The sequence below is a fragment of the Dreissena polymorpha genome, chromosome 10, assembly GCF_020536995.1.
Source record: "Dreissena polymorpha isolate Duluth1 chromosome 10, UMN_Dpol_1.0, whole genome shotgun sequence".
NCBI classification, from domain to species: Eukaryota; Metazoa; Mollusca; class Bivalvia; order Myida; family Dreissenidae; genus Dreissena; species Dreissena polymorpha.
The window spans coordinates 84,661,772-84,683,628 of record NC_068364.1 but is presented as its reverse complement, the minus strand read 5'-3'; the positions used below and the strand labels follow the sequence as shown (position 1 = coordinate 84,683,628).

The window sequence follows — 21,857 nt, the reverse complement described above, 5'->3', positions numbered from 1 at the left end:
GTCGGATTTTTTAGTTTTGAGCGATGATTCTTTCGGAAATGATACTTGTCTTTTGTGAGATTATATTTTTTAACAACGATTATATGTTGTATGAAATATTTCAATATTTAAACGCTTCACCATATGTTTTATAGAGAGAGCAACAGTTTTATGTGTCCACTTATTGTGATTGATAACCATGAAGCCATTTATGGACATCATTTAACGTGAGAACAATATAACTGCCTGTATATGAGTAGATACAGATTTGGAATGTGCATTCGTAGGTCAACGTGATATTTATGTTTCTTGGTGTGACAAATAATATGCTGATATGTATGAGGATGGGGATACAGCATGACTATTTTGAATCAACACACGAATACTCATTAACTTTAAAATAGCCCAACTTAGTTGAGTTAGGTTATATAGATACATTTATTTGCTCATGTTGATTTATTTTTATCAATTCTAAATACTATTATTTTTAAGACATTATTATTTCTAAGACTGCTTTGTGAAACATTATTGTATCAAAGTGTTATTTTCATGAGCATTTTACTTTCTTGTTATGCTTCCATTTTAAGTTTTGATGTCCGTGTTATATTAAGATGTGGGATGTGTTGTTTTTTTAAATGTGTATTAAAGTGTGGGTATAATGTTTTAAAAGACCCATTGGGGTTAGTGTTGGATATTGATGTTGAGATGCACGTTTGTCTCAAAATTTGAGTTTTTGGGTATCCGTGTACAGTTTAATGAGATCTCGGTGATCAGTGTAGTGGTGTTGAAGTGACTTATGAATTACAGGTTTTTTTAGATATGGGATATGTTTGCATGTAAAGATGGAATGTATAATAATAATCCGGTGGTCAGTTTTGAGATGCTGACGGGAATTAAAATATACATTTCACTCTCAAGATTAAAGATTTGTGTATGCCAATGCATGGACAAATGGTACCTTTCGCGCCAGGTGCTTTTTTGAGGTCGTTTGCCATGCGCAGGATATTCTTAATAAAAAGGGGCAAAGGTTGCATGTATTAATACATATTTGTTGTATATTAAAATGGTACCGTGCGCCCCAGGTGCTTTTGAGGTCGTTTGCCGTGCGCAGGATATTCTTAATAAAAAGGGGCAAGGGTTGCATGTATAAATACATATTTGTTGTATATTAAAATGGTACCGTTCGCCCAGGTGCTTTTGAGGTCGCTTGCCGTGCGCAGGATATTCTTAATAAAATGGAACAAGAGTTGCTCGTATTAATACATATTTGTTGTATATTAAAAAAAATATTGGTTAAATGTATTTTTTAAGACAATGTACCATTAGATTCATCATTGGAAGACCCGTGCGGCAAATATACACATATTGCTTTGAGTTAATAGATACACGTTTGTTTCAATATATCGTTTTCTTCACCAGATGTTCTGTATGTATGGATCCGTGGGGTCTGCGTTAAGGGTTTCGTGTGAATTATGACATATACATATGTCTAGGAATCTGAGATTTTAATATTTTATTTGTATTGTGTTGTATAAGCAATTGTTAGTTTGCTGCGAAGGGGTTCTTTAAACTTATATTTCTAGAATGTACTGTTTATCATAATAACGCTTAAATGAGTCAACGGCCCATTCAATATTATGAAATGCTAGGCATGCATGTTCAAGTGTTACAAACGATGATGTGCCTGGCATACAGGACTACGTGATTTTGGAATTTACAAGTTAAGGCACTGTTGATAAGACGTCTTTCATGACTTCCTATCACTATAAATAAAGAATTTGGCTACGGTTTTAAACAAATGAGTTTCTATAAAGTGATCAAATGCGCGTGTTTAAATAAATATTAATAACAAGTAATAAAAAAGTTAAGCTCACTAACCGAAATCAAACAAAGAAAACCCATCTCCGATAATGAACAATTAAATTCAACAAAAACGGTTTGTCATATTTTAAATTGAGCGCAACTGTGTTGCCGCATTGCTCATCAGCATGAGACACCTCTAAAACACATGCAATCATTGAACAACAATCAGCGGCAATCTTTGCAATAATATTTTCAAGCACAAATAAGAACAGATACGTAACTGTGACGGGAATTGTTGCATTGCCTATCTGACTGTTGTTCACGCTTCCCATATTACTAAACAAATATCGGAATTTGATTAACCTGCCCGGGGAAGCCTGTAATGAATTCCATTAACTTAAAGCAGCAACACGGGATATGGATTCGGACCGTCTGCGTCCTGAAAAGAGATCAAAGTACTACTAAAATTGTTTAGACTTTGATCAATTATGCGAAATGCAGTTCTGAACCTAAAAACAAAATAAGGCAGCCAAATATGTTGTCGCCATTGATTTTGCATCGGCTCAAATGCAAGTACAGCCGCACGTCAATTATTTTGGTAAGAATGCTCTTGGTGATGTAAATGAGTTATAGATATTTCAAGTTAATAATTTTATCTGATTTTACATAACCATTCAGCTATCAGAACAGAATCCTGATTATGGCACGAGGACCGTGATTAATTGTGAACAATTACAAATCTTACACTATTAACAATTATTTAAAAAAAATGTTCAACTTTTTAGAAACTAAACGTCATCATTGAATAATACAAACAACAATTGTTTAAATAAATCAAGACTGACCAAAATATACCAAAACTCATACGTTTAAATGAAAAGAGGATCCCTTTATTGCAGTGTATAATTAACTTTTTATTCACGGGTTGTTATAAAAAGAATAGTTTCACGATTGGCGTAGACATTTCTACGTGTTGACAAAATTTGAGAGAATTGATGTTGAATCGCATTTAAATATTTCTATCGATTATATATGACAACAATGAACACGTCTGAAAGTTAAATTTGCTGTTTAGTTATTATTCAAACATTAATTGTTTTATTCGATACAGTGTATTTTAATGTTTAAACATCGCCGTTGTTGGAAATAGTTTCGGTTGCTGTATTGCTTTCTATATAAGGATCGGTAAAACCACCAAAGTAATGACTGTTACGTCTCTCACACAACTTAACACTTACAGTGATCTGCTCGTCAAATGAAGCGCAGCACTAACGTATACATAACACCATTTGAACAAGAACATTATGATGTCCACATGCAATTTTAACACTTAATCTTCCCCAAATCCTACTAAGTATTTATTTTATTTCGTTTATATACACTGGTGATAAATGCAAACTAGGTGATAAAGATGTACTGCTCACTTTACAAATACACTTTGCATAAAACTTGTTATTAATTTCAAAATGTAAAATGCGATAATACGAAAAGCACTTTCATTTATTGAACAAACGCGCATGATTATGAAACAACTATCACACTTGAACTATAATAGCAGGTACGTGTGAACATCAAGTAATTCTTGTTCAATGATGTAATTCTGTTATGGAATAAGCAAGAATATTTAGAAATCCTTCTATTCAATGAGCGGGTATCATACATGGCTGAATCTGAGAGACAAGATGAACATCGGTGAACCATTACAGTACGCGATTCCTGCATGCGAGAATAGTTTACTTAGCATTATATAATAGACTATTTGCTCTTCAATAGGTGGCACCTAGACAATGCTGCTTGCGTAAAATTAATCTACTTAAGTTTTATCCCGATACACAATGCGCCTCATGTTCACCAAAGTTTCTTGTGGATATACATAACGAATTCATGCTTTGACAGTTGAGAAATAAGGAGATGTGTGACCCTGTTATCGTATAAAAACGATACCACAGTAGATGAAAATATATTTGATATTCTTTGTCCCAGTGTCAACGCCTTGTCGTGCATCTTTAAACATACTTTACAAATTAAAATATAATTGTTTCTTACTTACCATTTGTTAATGTGTGGTTTATTAAGTTTTAACTTTTTATTTTTGGCCGATTTCATCTAAATTTATAGATGTATAATACAATTTCCAGAAGACTGTTTTGGGATGATCAAATCTTTTATTAATAGGACCTTAAAAATGCTAATTTATTTGAGGTCGAAATGCTAGGATGATACATACATTAATAGAAAGAAACTTAGGATACCAGAGTTATTGTACACGACGGGAACCAATGCGATGCGAATCACAAAAGGTATATTAATGGTTCACAAAGCACATGCGTAAAACGACTCTCTGGACACAGCGCATCCGAGCGATTACTTAGATTCATTAAAACACAGTGTTTATTCGGCGTTAAAGTCTCTCCATTAGTGTCTCTAAGCGTAGTACATAAATAGTAAACGTCAAATCAGTTTAAAACTTATAGAGCTTGTCATTATCATTCAAATCAGAGTTTATGATTACGCTAGCTTTTTATAATTATTTGTGTACACTTCAAACAAAAATGCTTTTCACGGTAGTTTGACATAGACATAGACAATTAACTACAAGTTCAACCTCGTAATCCACTCTTTGTAATGATGATTAACCTTACACCGAATTTAAGAAGTTTAATACAAGTAAAGATGAAGTAAACCTCAAACTGATCAAACGATCCAATGCTGACGACCAGAAGAGCTCACTTTTGCTTGTAAAGGGCATTCGGAACACATCTATAACTGCTTTGCCGGTTGATTGTATCAAGAGAGACCTGGATGTCGTCCGTTTTGCGTTCAACATCGATTACGAAAGAACCAGCGTTAATGGTGCTGAGGATATCCCTGGATTACAAAGCACTAAGCACTATGGTGATCTTCATATTTCATTACCGGTATCTCCAAGCACTTGTATACTCACTTTAACCGATTTATTCGATTTAACAAAGACGCTAACACATCGACATATTCTTCATTGCTGTTTATTTTGCTCCTTACATTTTAACACAAACACTTTCCAATGTCCACTACTAATATAAATAACAAGATACTAGCGAAACCGTTAACGGGCTTCACCCTTGACAATTAGAAATCGTGAAACTGCATCCCTTCCTTGTAGTATGTTCTGGTTTACTTTCATACATAAAATATTTATATACACAATTAACACTAGATGCTAGTATGTTATAAGGAAAGTTGCGTAACTTAGACGGGAAACGTTCAGCTTTTAAACTACAGAATGTATATGTATTAATGACATATAGGCCCGATGCTTTTCTTTTCAATGTAACTTTGAGGAAAATTGTCTGAATAAATAAATTAATTAATTGACTATACGATCAAACCATTAAAACGTTGTTTTTATAAACATAAGGCCAAACCATGATATTGTTATTTTTGTAAATGAATTTTCAAATCTTAATTAGATAAGGTAATGTCGTCACAGCATATTGATCTATTTATTTTTTAACGGTCATGCGAATCATAATGTTTATACATTTAGTTTTGCACAGTCATTATCTGTAAAATCTTATTTAAAAATACATCTTTGTTTAATTATAATATCAATTACGTTGTTCAATAAATTTTGATTAAATGAAAGTGGTTTAATTCAGTAATGTAAATTGCATGTCTCTTTTATGTTATATGTCTATTTAAAAGAATGTTGAATGGTTCATTCTCAGTGTGTCTGTCGAATACAAGGAGACTATAGTACATCTCGCTTTGCGTTGGAATTTTTATTTTAATTTATTTTGATTTAAATGAGCTTCATCTAATCCCTAATGTAAATTACATATCTTATGTCTGTTGTACTTCTATTTATAAGTACTTCCACTTGTTCACCTCCTTTGTGTCTGTAGAGTAAATGGAGATTTCTCGACGCTTATTAAGTGTTGATCGGTTAATTACCAACGCTAGGAACGCAACCGATTGATTTAAGGATAAACACACGTGCGAATGTTGTGACATTATTGGAAGATATAGGAAAGCTGAATTCGAGTCGGGTAGTGCGTTAAACGGTTATAATCAAAGAAAGTAAAAGACGTGCATTTTAACAAAATCAATATTGTGAGAGTACCGCGATCGGATGTATGTGTACTTAACATGTATACAGTTACGGCAAACACATACTCCTGGTATATAGGTTTAAAGTGCAAGCGAACTTTTAAACTTTTCTATCTTAATTTTAATTTAATTTATTTTCACCTGTACTAGTAATTGTAGGATATTAAAGGGATCTTTTCACGCTTTGGTAAATTGACAAAATTGAAAAAAATTGTTTCAGATTCGCACATTTTCGTTTTAGTTATGATATTTGTGAGGAAACAGTAATACTGCACATTTACCATGGTCTAATATAGCCATTATATGCATCTTTTGACGATTTTAAAACCTAAAAATTATAAAGCGTTGCAACGCGAAACGATTGAATAATTTGGAGAGTTCTGTTTTTGTCGTTAAATTTTGTGAAACTACGAAGATTGCTTATATAAGGTATAAAATACGTCCAGTATGTGTACTCGGCGGAATAGCTCAGTAGGCTAGAGCGTTTTTACTTCAGGACTCTGGCAGGACTCCAGGGGTCACTGGTTCGAAACCTGCTCCGGGCAATGTTCTTTTCCTTTTTTTTAAATTTTATTCTTGATTTTTTACTGGAGCTTTTACGATCCAATGTTTACATTTATCAATATAAAGCATTTAATGAATAAGTTAAAAAATGCCAAAATCTGTGAAAAGGCCCCTTTAATCAATAATCATACAACATGCATACAACATATCGAAATAATAGTTTTTTTGTCTGTTTACAGTATTAAATGTGACCAGGGGCGTAATGTGTGCCCAGTCCTTCCAGAAGATCGGCTCCTGCACGAGTGATACCCCTCTCCTTACAGTGTCCAATGACCGGAAGTTGAAATGCGCATGGCGCTGCCAAAATAATGCTGACTGTCTCTCGTTTAAAATTTTTAATGGGGCTTGTCACCTATTGAGTGACCTCTCCATTACATCAAATGACGTTCTTGACGTGCATGAAAAATGCTATGCTAAAACAGGTTAGTTGCATGATTTATTAAATGCAATCTGTAACTCATTAGGATTCCTTAGAAAGGATATAAAAACAAGTGAACACGCACGTGTTTGGTGTCTTATCAAAATATTGTTACAAACTTAGCCTTGATTGTTTCGCATATATGAACAATTAAGTCAAGATATTGCCTTTGAATTGCATCCATCGGTATTAAAAACTGGACATCAGTCCTTAATGTCTTATATTATCTGGGGATATCATTGAGTTAAATACTGTGTTGTGTAATTGTTTCGCTTTTTATTTTCCATAATATGCATCGGAAAAAAACGCTGTATAAATAACATCTATTTTTCTCAATTTATTTCGATAACAATAGCATTACTCTGATTTGTTCATAGCAAATTATTTTGTTTGCAATCTATACGAACTGTGAGCAGGCAATGTAAAGAATATTCCGTCTTCTAACAGTTTTAAGACGTGGATATTAATATGTGGTAAATGTATTCGTTCATTAACGTTTTACTTGAATTGAAGCAAACATGGGATGGATACCGAAATAATAAGACGATGCTCATTTATTTATTGTTTGCATTACTTCTGTGTATAGATATTATCCTGTATGAAGTTATTTTAGCATAATATACCATGAACTGTCTATTATTTAATACTAAAGTTATTTTCGACGCAGATATCATCTTGTGCGAAGAAAAAAGTGTCACCTTAACTTGCTCTGGCGCAAAGAAAATTCAGATTAACTGGGCCATGTACGGCGAGGATCAAGGTGCGAGGCATTGCACGAAAACCAACACTAAGACAGTGAGGTGTCACGCAGAAAATGTCAAGGAGACCGTGCAAAACTTGTGTGAGAACAGGTCCTCATGCGAATTAAAAGCCAGTAACGCGGTCTTTGGAGACCCTTGCCAAGGAGTTTATAAATACCTGCATGTGAAATATACGTGTTTTTGAACTTTTGTTGTTATATTGTTTAGCGATATACTTTACAAAAGATCTGTGCGTGTGTTTGAGTATGACGTTTCATTAAACAATATGGATTTCATAAATTATTTCGTATTTGCACAAACTATATATGGCTTTTTCCGTACTTATATTTCGTCTTATATTGTACCAATGCCCAAGAAGTGAGATTCCTTAAAGAGAATGTTGTGGAAAGCGTACGAAACAATTGTGAGAACAGGTCCACTTTCGCGAATAAGAAGAAGCGGATTTTTGCAGATCCGTGCCTAGGACGATGGACTTGTGAGTTAATCTGTATTAATGATTGTTTAAACGTTGTTGGTTTCCTTAAAAACAATCAACCATAACGGTATAATAAATGTTAGCATTTGTTTTTGAGTTGTATGCATTATAAAACATATACACATATTAAGTTTATGTTCTCACGGTAGAAAGTAACACGACATATGTGACTAACCGGTTGATCAATTATTGTTAAACGACTGTAAGTTACTGATCGACTGTAATTACAGTAAAGACTAGTATGTAATTAACAGAACAGAAAGTTTATTTACGACTTAAGCATAAACAGCTCATCGTCACAATAGCAATATAGCAATAATAAATACACATAAACATTGATTCGTCAAACTAACAACACTTGTGTTTATGCATTTTTACTAATATATGACTTTTGTGAGAATGTAATATGTAAGAGAAGGCTCTTTATTATTTTTTAACAAAGTTAAATGGATGTAAAAATCCGTAATTGATTGAGAAAAATAATGCGTAATTAGTTATGTTTGTCATTTGGAAAAGATCATAACAATAAACGACCACTCTTTGTTAAAAACAACATATTTCCATTAACGATAATTGATCTTGCATCAAATACATCTGCCTGAGGATAAAATTGATGTTTAAATGTATTCATTGTTATGGGTCATTTTCCGGTAAGAAACATGTTTGTATAAGAGTCGGTCAATAACATTGAAAACAATATGTCTTGTTCATTCGACATCGACAATATAAATCGATTATTTCAATACAATTCATGTTTGTGTTTTACATATGCCTCTCTCGGTCCTCATCCGAAATGACGAGGCTTTACCTTCGGATAGGCAGTTTTCGATTTAAAATGTATTTAAACAGTGGATCAATGCAAAGCTGAAATGCAGCCGCGTAAGAAATGAGGAATTATTTTGGAATTTACAGCAGGAACGTTGAAGGTACATAAACATTTACAGTTACAGCATAGTCTTTTAAAAGTGTTGAGTAAATAACCTTAACTTCATTGACGTTGCCAATAAAATAAAGCTGTTGTCAAGTGAGTGCAGATGGTATAATTTAAAACGTGGATTGAAATAGTCATTATCCCTGCATACATGAGGAAACTGGTGCTTATTCAGTTCCCCATTTATGCTTGAAAAGTGGTCGAAGGCTGGAGAAGGGAAGTAACTGCGCGTGCACCAGATTATGGATATGAAAAACACATAACAGGGCTTGAACGGCACGTGAATCGCCTTGTTAATACACGATTTCCCCCGTTCAAGCCCTCCTTTTGCCAAGTTTCTGCACCCCGCCAGAGCGCATTATAGATAGAGTTTATGCAATAATAATAGATCATTTATTTCATTGCTAATTGAATTGTCGGATAAAAACAACATCTCTCATACATTGATTTTGAGTAAAAAACTGCCGCATGAAAATTTTTAAAGAGAAAATAAGTTATGAATTGCGTGTTTGTAGAAAATATTCTCCTAATTTCATCGCGTTTATTTTTATCAAAACCATGTATAAATAATTGTTATGAATTCGCAGACTCGCCATTCAAATTGAAGTCGGACGCAGCACTTACGTTTACTCTTAAAACTTGCTATAAATGTATGATTGCGTTGTATTAGATACAAATCGTGTAACTAACTAAAACAGAATGAGAATCATATATTTTTGAATAATAGAGATATCATTGTAAGTTACCTATCGGTATCTTATAGTTATCCTATAAGAGGTATTCTCTATGACTGAATGTCCGTCAGCTCTAAGGTTTTATTTTCATATGCTTTGATTTTGCATATATATATATATATATATATATATATATATATATATATATATATATATATATATATATATACACACACACACAACATATACAAAGTATTTTAAGTCTAAGTTAAAGCATGCATATCACATGAAATGCAATAAAGCTTGGCTCATATGCATTTTCGAACTATTGTTTCTTTAAAAGTGCACGACCGTTCTATTTAAGACTTGTTTATATCAATAAAATTTTGAAGTAAAACTGCATATTTCTGTTTATAATTAACCAATGACAATTCGTTGATAAAATAACAACTATACATACTAGTATTTTATATAAGCTGTTTTAAAGAGGATGATATTTAATTTAATTTAATTGGCTTTCAAAATGTTTTCAACAAGACACCAATTTTCAAAAACGTTTGTATTAAAGAATATCACAATAAACACGTAAACATTCCGCATTATTACTTGTGCAGTTTTTGTTACATATGTATTTGCGAAACGTTTGCGATCAAACAATCGTTCGCCAAAGCTGATGGCCGAGTTTACGGATAGAGTCGATAAAGGCGTGCTCACACAGAACTTAAGTTTTGGTTTAGCAAGTAAAACAGTTTTTGTTTCCTTAGTAATTGATTCAAAGACATCTAGCTGCACACATCATTCAATGAATGATGTTAAACAGTACATTTGTCTGGTATTCGACTGGATGTTCACAGAGTCGTCGTCAGGCAGCAGTAAACTTCTGTAACAGCGTGGTTGTTGGAAGACATTTTACACACCGTCAAAAGCGGCTTAGCGAACGAACATCATTTTGAGGTGGTAATATTTATGTATGACATACATATACACGATGATGCATCGGTTTACATATCTCAGTTCGATAGATTTAGAGCTACTCAAAATATTCATATATTTTTGTGCGGACTTTATGTAAGACAGATATTGCGTCAATCCATTCATTTTTAACCGTGTCTGTTTGTATCATTCAATGCTCGCGTTTGTTGTTGTTAGGTACGGTCATTGCTAGTTATTCAATCTGAAAAAACAAATTTTGAATGGTCAATAAGTCATGAAACAAATCAATTCATATAATTATTGCGAGTTTTAACACGCTTAATTAACTGTTCATCAAACTATAGTGAATTGTAATGCTCGAATAAACAAATGAAGAAATACTGTAATAATTAAGGAAAATCCTCAATAACGAACAATTCATTTCAACAAAAACGGATTGTCATCTTTTAAATCGAGCGCCTCTGTGTTGCCGCATCAGCATGCGACACCTCTAAAACACTTGCAAATATTGTAGAGCAATCAGCGGCAATCTTTGCAATTAAATTTTCAATTACAAATTAGACCAGATACGTAACTGTGACGGGATCTGGGGGCCGTTTCTGGTACAATGAGTAACTTTACGGACGAAAATGTACGTACGTATAAAGTTACGTACGCTTTTCTGAATGCGTAAGTGCGTTTCTATAAACCGAACGTAGCGTAAAACTTAGTTACTATGTTTGAATAATCTCTAAATAGAAGTCTGGTGATTGCGCGGACCTTATAGAGAACATTTGAAGAAAGTGAAATATTATGCATAACTATGGTGTTTAAAGTGAAGAAACAAAAATGGTATTATTTAAATTATTTGATTGCAATGGTAGTAAATGCTCTACACAACACAAACATTGTCTATTTTATGTTCCTTATTTATTTGTACAAGTTAATGGATTTAAAACATGAAAAAATACATTTACTTATAATAATAAAGACAGTATACCTTTTTCTAATATTTCCCAACAAAAATGGTATAAAATAGCTGAATGTAAAAAAATTCGCAGCATTGCTTTTCACAATATAAGATAAAATAAAGTGGGTTTTGCAATGTTTACAGCATTATTATAGAACTTTAAATTGTATAAATGGACATTACAGTATGTACAAAAACACAGTATAGAGTTTAAAAAAAATGTGTTCAAAGATATTGGAAAACAAAATTGATTGTTGATAGTTTTCTGTCAATCTGTGTGACCACCTATAAAGAAAAAAGGTTCTAAATAACTTCTTATGACATAACAATTTTATTTGAACATATCAATCAAACTGCATTTAATGTGTCCATATGGTTTATAGGAAACTAAAAAATAATCTTAAAATTAGTAATTAAATATTTCAGACAGTAAAGATTAACAATGACCTTAGTTAAAATTTGACACTTCTTCTTCATGGCAACTGCATTGATAATAATAAAATTAAATATTTTGAATGTTGATGATACTATATATAAAACAAAATGAAATGATTTTGTATTGTCCCCATGGTTTGTGTTCTAAAATTTCTTTGTAAAAAACCTAAAAACTCAGAAAAAATGATTGTAAAGCATACAGCAACAACAAAGTTTTGCCATCAATATGATATTAATATGATGGGTTACCGATGAAATCTGATAATAAACAAGAGCACCGCATATCTGGTGCCACGCTGGGCTGTGAAAGCTTGTCAGAATTTTATATTTTTGTAGAGGTCACAGTGACATTGACCTATAACCTAGTGACCCAAAATGTGTGTGGCGTTTAGAACTCATCAAAGTGCATCTACATATGAAGTTTCAAAGTTGAAGGTGGAAGCACTTTGATTTTAGAGCCAAATGTTAAGGTTTAAGCACGTTGCCTACAGCGGACGGGGGGACGTTGTACAACTAGCTGGCTATGACAATAGCTCGGGTTTTCTCTCTCCGAAAACAGCCTCGCTAAAAATACAATTTTGAGCATCTTACAACTGTAACTTACCAAAAACAAATCTCATTGGCTTAAAAGTCGTAGTGTTTTGACAGTTTTTGTATAAAATGGCATATTTGGTACAATTCAATACATGTTTTCAGTAAATTTACTTCAACAGTGAAAACTTTTCAAACCTACTTTAAAATGAGCCATTATTAATATTCAGATACTAGTAACTTAAGTTTTAGTTGTTACATTAACCATTGCGCAAAGTTAGCAAAGTGTGTGAGCCTTGACCTTTACTTCCAGTTAATAATTGCAGCGCTTAAACAACTGAAGCTTGATTGGTCATTGTTGGCCCCGTACTACTTAAAAGTACCCGGGATACTCTTAAGTACACATCAATGTACCCTGGGTACAGAGTTTTATTCCTGCCTAAAATCTGATGTCATCAAACGCACTTCCGAATACGAAACAAAATCCTCTTTGAACAAAACCTAACTCAATATGTTTTTTTAAGAACGAGTTTCGATAATATCATCGCGGAGACCATTTCACAGAATGTAAATGGAAACATTATTAATTTGAAAATAGAGCCAACAACAGCAGATTTAGCCTAAGTATTCCTGGGTACGTTTAAGTATATTTTTTGTACCAAGGGTATATTGTAGCATACATAAGAGTACCCAGGGAACTTTCAAGTAGTTCCAGAGCTGACCAAGACCAATCTATCTCAACTGAGCTCACATGTCGACAGGTTGTATCTCACAGTCTCTACAGTATATTTTATTTTACGCAGTTTTGACAAAATGATATATGCATGATAATATTTCCAAAGAAATGGATCTTGATGAAGAACTTCTGCTTAAACTGTAAATGTGCCAAATTCAACAATAAAGTGACAACCGTATACACATGTATAAGAAGCGCTGTTGACATATCAATTAAAATTGTATACAGTAATCTACGTTTTTGTAAATAGTTGCATTCATATTATACTGCTGTGTCAATGAATGACAATTATACAATGACAATTATACAGTAATCTGTGCTAAAATTAAATGAATTAATATTAGCACAGACTACTGTATACAAAAACGTAGATTATACAATTCTAATACATAATTCTTACAGAAAAAGTATACTTTTACCCATGTTTACAATGAATCAATTCTATCACTCAGCAAACGTCACATTCGTTGCACAGGTGTAGGGCGCGTGGCCAAGTCACTTTAACACTATCAATTTGTCATAAAACAACATTTTTATCATATTGACAAAAAAAAAATTAGAATTTTTTTTTATGGTCAATATGATAAAAAATATTGTTTTACGACAAATTGATAGTGTTAAAGTGACTTGGCCACGCGCCCTACACCTGTGATTCGTTAAGTTCAGCTTGGCGTCTTGTGATGAATAAAGCCTTGTTCAAAACGAAAGTTGAATGAATTGTCAAAAGGAAAATCGAACAAATCATAACAACAATCGATTCGAACATGTAAAATTTCCTCTTTTAGCAAAACTCCAATCCACAATCGTACACAATAGATCCTGCACAATCAACGCAGGATTTCCGTTACAGTATCTTCCCATGCCCTACCAAGATCTTAATATAGATAAAGGTTTAAATTAACTAAAATGATGTTGCGCTCGTAAATTTCGTGGTCTACGTTCGGTTCTCCGAAATATCGGTGCATACGCCGCCATATTTACGCTAAATTACTGAATTACGTGAGCTTTTGAGCACACGTAACTTTACATGCAAAAATACGGTAAACGTAACTTTACGAAGTTTATAGAAACGCTACTAACTGAACGTTTTGCACTTACGCATGATTTTTGAACGTACGTAGTTTTAAGAAACGGTCCCCTGTTGCATCGCCTATGTGACTTTTGTTCACGCTTCCCATATTACTAAACAAACACCGGAATTTAATCAACCTTGTTATGAATTCAATTTAGCAGCAACACGGGATATAGATAAGGACTGCCTGCGACTTGAAAACAGATAAAAGTACTTCTAAAGTTTAGATTTTGATCATTATGCGATATACATTTTTGAACTTGAAAACAAAACAGGGCAGCAAAAGATGTTGTCGCCCTTGTTTTTGTAACGGCTAAAATGCGAGTTCACCCGCATGTTAATAATTTAGGTAACCGACTAATGCCCTTTGTGATGTAAATGGATAATATATGTTTCACGTAACAATTTTATCTGACTTTACATAACAATTCAGCTATCAGAACAGAAGTCTGCTTATGGAATGAGGTTCTTGATTAAAAGTGAACAATTACAAATCTTACACAATTTACAATTGTTTAGAAAATGTTTAATAACTGAATTAGAAACTTAAATGGTATCATTTGGTAATTACAACAGCTATTGTTTGAATTAGTCAAAATGACCATAATATACCAATACCCAAACGTTTAAATAAATAAAGGATCTTTTTTATTGCAGTGTATGATATACTTTTTCCTCACGCGTTGTTGTAAAAAGAATATTGGTGCGGTTGGTGCAGACATATCTACGTGTTAACAAAATTAGAGACAATTGATTTTGAATCTCATTTAATTATTTATATAAATTATATATGACTGACATAAACACGTCTCAAAGTTAAATTTACCGTTTATCTATTAGTCAAAATTTTCATCAAAGATATTTTATGTTTTAAAATCGCCGTTGTTGGAAATGTTTGCGGCTTATCTATTTCTTTCCATAAAAAGATCGGTAAAACTAACCAGTGACTGTTACATCTTTAATTCAGACAACCATAAACGTATCATGTTCTACTCTTCAAATGAAGCGCAGCACTTGAACGTATACATAACAAACATTGGACCAGATCATGATGATGTCCACATGCAAATTTAGCACTTGATCTGGCCCCAAATCCTGAGTTTTTATTTTATTTCGTTTATATGCACTTGTGATAAATGCAAACAAGCTGATAATATCCAATGACCCCTTTAAAAATACACTTTAATAAAATTTGTTATTAATTTTAAAATGGACATGCGTTATTAAGAAACGTACTTTCATTTATTTAACAACCGCGCATGATTATGCAAGTACTATCATAGTTGAGCTATTATAGCAGGCACAATAGATGTTGTTAAACATCAAGTAATTCTGGTTCAATATGTAATAATTTGATTGAATAAACCAGATGGTTTAGAGATCATTCTAGTCAATGAGCAGTTATCTAACAAGGCTGAATTTGATGTGCATGTGAAAGACAAGATGAGTATCTGTAAAAAAATACAGTTTGGAATTTCAACGTGCGAGAATAATGTACCAAGCATTTTATCGCGGATTATTTTCTCTCCAATATTTTGCAACTACAAAATACTTCTTACATATCAAATTGATATTTATCCCGATACTCTATGTGAAATAACTAAAGTTTGTTTAGGATATTAAATGGGAATTCATGCTTTGGCAGTTGACAAATAAGGACATTTATGATCCGTACATCATATTAAACATACCAGTAGATGAACATAGGTTTGATGCGCTTTTTCCCGGTGTTAACGCCTAGGCGTGCATCTTAAAACATACTTTACAACTTAACATATAATTGTTTCTAATTTATTATTTGTTAATGTTCAGTTAATTTAGTTTTAACATTTCCTATTTTTGGCCGCTTGCATCCAAACCCATAGATGTATTATTTAATTTCGAGAAGACTGTTTTGATTGACCAAATTCATTATTTAATACGACCTTGAAAATGCTCATTTATTTGAGATCGAAACCGGGACGATAATTGTTTTAAGAAAGAAAATGTAACAGTTTTTTTTACTTAAACAAATGCAAACTGTGCAGAACATCTTAAGGCCATTGCATATAAATATAAATTTTAAAACATACATTACAAAAGCGTATTTATATAAGACACAAATAATAGCATAATGCTTGCCTTCGCAGGAGTGGATTGATGTACGTGTCCCTCGGTCGTTTCAGTTAGTAGGTAATGTTGGTTGGTCTACTAATTGGTCTACAAACTTACCTACCGACCTAACTATCTACCTTTGGAGGGTCGGAGGTTCGTCATGAATGCTATTTGTTTCCGCGCAATATTTATAGAACACCATCGCCTGCAACCATGCACAACTTTATGATGATATATTGGGCTATTGATTTGTAGGTAAACTTGCCATAGGTCAAGGTCATATTAGTTTGTCCCAGTTAAATTTTAAATATCAGGACATATACATACATAACTAGAAAGAAACTTAAAATACCAAATATATTGTACACGTCGGGTACCAATTCGAGACAATTATCACAAATTGGTATTTTAATCGCTCACAAAGCACATGCATAAAACGACGCAATTAAAAACGAATGCGAATGGAGTTATCCGTGCGGTTAGGTTATCTATTAGAACACTGAGGTTATTTGGCGTATAATCGACCTATTAGTGGCTCTAAGCTTTAGTACAAAAATTGTAAACGTCACATCAGTTTAACACTAGCAGATTTTGTTATCACTATTCGAATCAGAGTTTATAACTATGCTAGATTTTATAATTATTAATGTACACTTCTAATCAAAATGAAAACATTAAATAGGCGCTTGTACAAGAGAACCTTGATCTTAATAATTTACAGTTAAGTGTATGGTGTCAGTTCATATATTTATATTTGTGGTCAGTTGTAAATTTTGTCGTAAATAATATGTTTATTATGGAATACAAAAATACAGTAAATAACAAAATGCAATATTTACATCAAACAGTTGTGTCGTATTATACTGACATGTAAAGTGTATTCGTCCGCGCCCGATTGCATGCATTAGCATCGTTGTCCAATTAATTGATTTTGAGGAGACACAAACCGTACCATGAAACAACAGATACAAGCTTTAATCTGTCTGTACAGCCAGAATATATTGTCATACTAATATGCGCTTGATTCTGTTAAAAGTGTGTACACATTCATCGCCTGATATTTAACTGATACGACAAATGATAAATGTTGAAATGTTTAAAAGGACGGTTACCTTCCCCACACGCACACGTGACTTTGGCATGAATAGTGCAAGCGACCGTATATAAGTAGTGTTTTTCCCAGGAGGGCAAAGGGGCATGGCGCATTACTTTCAAAAAGGGCATTTTAGCGCGCAGTTTAGGCAAAAAAGGGCAAAAACGTTCCCTGAATGCCTGAATTACGGGGAAACATGTAATCGCATCAGAAGCAGTTGTGGAAAAAATAACATATAAACAAGCACATTTAATGGTAATAGGTGTATTTAACTTACTATGATTTATATTAATATATTTACCTTGCAATGTACATTTAAGTTCCATACTGTTTTAATAAACTGTACAGCACGACAATCATAATAAAGCAATATATGCATACGAATCTGACTATACACAGATCCACTAACATATAAATGAAACCATGTTTGTCTTATCCCATTTTCTAACAATAATCTCGACAGATGTTTAAAATAACATTGCGAGTAAATTGATCGCTAACAATATGCAGACACTGGTTTCTGTGACATACATCCGCCGAGTAGATTACAAATAAATAAATAATGCTGTTGCTATCTAAAACATTTTTATTAATCGTTGATTATCACAGACATTTCATTAATTCCTTCTTAATGTATAATCTCCATCGTTAATTCGATCGTTTACGACGTTATTTGCCATTTTGGCCGAGTCACAATTTATTTCCGTATAGTCCGCCATGTTGATAAAATGTCAAATGATGTAAGCGACAGGTGCGCATAGCAACGTTAAATCGTATGCGCGATTCGCATTTTGTTAAATTGGTATACGTGTCAGTAATCATTTCAATAATTAGATCTAATTATCTTAAAGACAAAAACGATAAAGAATAAATTCGTTTGTGAATTTAAATGTAATTATGCGTAAAAATATATGTTTTGATATAACTGAATAATGCATGCAAAGCACAATTGCCACGAGAATAACATCGAGTTGGTCATCAAAAGTCTCCGAAGTAATGATTATATCGTGGAGGAGTACACATTGCCGAGCGAAAAGTGCGCTTGGTATAACATAGCCTCCGGCATTATCGATTGATACTGACACGGGGTTGTTCACGCATGACTAATTCACAGCTTTGGAGCAGTCAGTAAGACCTACCTATAAATCGAGCACTGTTATAGATTAAATCTGCTCAATTAAATATAGTCGATTAGACGTTGACGTCTCTTGAGTAAATCAAGCACAGTTGGAGCGTCACAGACAATCAAGGAAGCTGATTTTGCGGACCAAGTTAGATCGTAAGGCAATAAAGATGTTATCGATAAGGGCGCGAGGCGAAATTTGCCTTTGAAAAAAGGGCGCGTGGCGAAATTTGCCTTTGAAAAGGGCAGCGTGGCGATCCGGGAGGGCGGCGTGGCTTTTCGCCACGCTATAATGGCCTGGGAAAAACACTAATAAGGTACCGGTCCTTACTATCTTTTTTACACAATATAATTTTTTGCTACTTGTGCAAGTACATGGTGTGTATATCAGTACCGTTTACAAGAATTTGTTAGGTTGTTTTGTTTTCCCGTGTCAAAATGAAAAAAAAATGTTGTTTTACAACCTGTATCTTGTCAGTTCTTCATGTTTTGATGATTGTATTTGTTTTAAATTACTGAGTTCATATTCAACTGTGATTGTTGGTCAACTCTAGTTTAGTCATGAAACCTAAAAAACGTTAAAAAAAGAGATTACGTTAGCCGTTGTTGCTTGAATATACAATCGTGTTGTGTGTCTATAATATGATATGAGGTAAAGGAATATTTTCGGAAAATAGATGATAGCGTAAGGCGGACTTTGTTGTAACGGGCCAACGTGACGCATTAAAATAGCTATATTGAAATACTACAAAACACAGCATTTGAAGAAGAACAATATATCATATAACCTAAAATATGGAGCATAATATAAACGAATACATTTAATTTTTAAATATTGATTTTTAATTTGAACAGTTTCCTTTATTTAAAATGATTGTTTTCTCTCCATTATGTAGAGTTAGTCATTTTATGAGATGCAATAACGTATAAACTAGTTAAGAAATACTCCTGTGAACGAAGTGAAATCTCCAGAATTGATTCGTCCACTGTAGTCTGATTCAACCAAGACTGATTGACCAAGTGTTAAAAAAGTGCCGCTGTATTCCCAGATTGGATAGCTTTATTTTCGTTCGGATCAATAAGTACCAAAACCGTTGCTAAACCATCAACAAGTAGGTGTACAATTATCTGGACTGGCTGCCAATTCTCAATCGCAAATGAGAAACCGATGTGAATGTTGTACATGTTTTCCACGTTACTAAACATCAATTCAAACTTGATGATACTGCCCGAGGATAACAGTTGTGGGATCGTTTTCCTAGCAACAAACTATATAGATTCGTCTTCTCTACGACTTGAAAATAAAACACCAGTGTCCCACTACAAAATGAAACGTTTTGGTCCTATATGCGATAAAAATTAAAGATTTATATTTATTGATGACGAAACGGAATTACAGGTTTTCACCATAGGTTTTCTATCGGTTTAAAATATGAGTACATCAACACGTCCATTATTCTAGATAAGTGACTAGTAAAACTTTGGGATTTAAATATATAACACGACATATTGAAGAGAACGCATAGGTTGAATATTATATCAAACTGAAGCAGCACTAACCGAAGGAAAACCGAATTTAGCACGATGTTCTTTATAAATGACATTTAGTGCAACATTTTTCAAGCTTCTTACACAAGACGAAATCAAATCTTAAAAAATGATAATTGTGTAGTTTGGTCACAAATGCAAACCTCATGTATTTAAATAAAAATAAATTCAAACAGTTAAAACATGAATGACAGTATTACCTCTAAAAGCTGTTCCATTCGTCTCCAGACATCGTTGACAGACCGACTTCTCGTTAGCATATCGATGCGTCTCTTTAAAAATTGCATTTCATCTAGAAGTTCATCGATTGCAACAGACGGATAGCCGCTAAAACCGATGCTTAATAAGAAGACTAGCGTTATTAGATGTACCATTTCCGAGCCGATGCCATTTCTCAGCGATTGCACAAGCATAACGAGTTTGAAGGCTTTAAATTCCAATACAGGTTAAAATGACCAAATCATGAATGCAATTACATACATTAAAATGTTACATTAAATTGTTTTAATGCGGTTAAAGGTTCTCATATCCACATTAACACCAAATGTATTCGCCTTGTTTAAGACTTCTTTAATGCCCTCACAGTTAACTTCTTTATTACCAGTGAATTTATAAACATTCTCGCGTTGTGTTTAACAAGCTCAAACTTTTCATGATAAGGTTGTACTTCTAACAATAAATACGTAAATTATATAATTTATATAATAATATTAGTATTACATGTAATAAGTTCATGAACACAAGTTTGTCAGTTTGCATAGAAACATCACCTTAGTTGTCCTTCCGTATAAGTTTCACTGTTTTTTTTCTAAGTATAGTTCTAATGTTCTCACACATACGTTGATTTAAGTTTCTTTATTTGACGAGCCCCGAAATAAAAAATGTTTCATAAATCACAATAACAGAATTTTGTCAAGCAAACATCCTTCTGTGGTTTACATTGTGTTATTCTAGAAACGATCTCACAATAAATACACACAATATTCAAATGTTAGAAGGTCAAATTCAACGTATTAATTTAATTTGAAATATCGTTTGATTTTAAGGTGTGTGTGAATTTATAATTAGAATAAACATGTGTTTATTTCCTTGAGTGTGTCTTGTGATTAACTTAAAACAAAAACAAATAGAACTTAGCCCAAGAGAAAATACTTCAGAGTTTGTATATTAAGATATTGCTTATCCTATTTTTAAAGGAAGAAACACGTAATTGCCTGCTATAAATTGCATTTTAGGCTTACATTAAAATGAAAATATAAATAGCAATACAATTATAGTTTTTAGTAATTCTTTGCGAAATAAACGGCCGGTATTGAAATGCTCGTCTATTTTTGTTTAAGTTATGTTTTAGCCGTTGATAGTTACTTTGAGGAAGCAAAACATAATGGATACGCGTTTAATGAGTTGAACACTTCGATACTTTTGCAAAATTTAAAAAAAACAGACTTGATATACGCAAGAGTTCAAACTAACTTCACTTAAGATTATCAGATGTTTATGATGGTGATATGTTTGTTTTTGAGTTATTCTCATATTGTCGACGATGTCTTATAACCTTAAGCTTTATTGGCCTTATGCAACCATAAATTAAAAACGAGTATGGTCAGGGAGATAACTCGTTAATTATGATCGTAAAGAAGCCATCAACA

The 21,857-nt window shown here is 33.0% G+C and overlaps 1 protein-coding gene across 1 annotated transcript in view; it reads left to right on the top strand.

Moving 5' to 3' along the window:
• Positions 1 to 21,857, top strand: part of LOC127847369 (L-rhamnose-binding lectin ELEL-1-like) — a 128,530-nt gene that overhangs the window by 10,610 nt on the left and 96,063 nt on the right. The window lies entirely within an intron of this gene.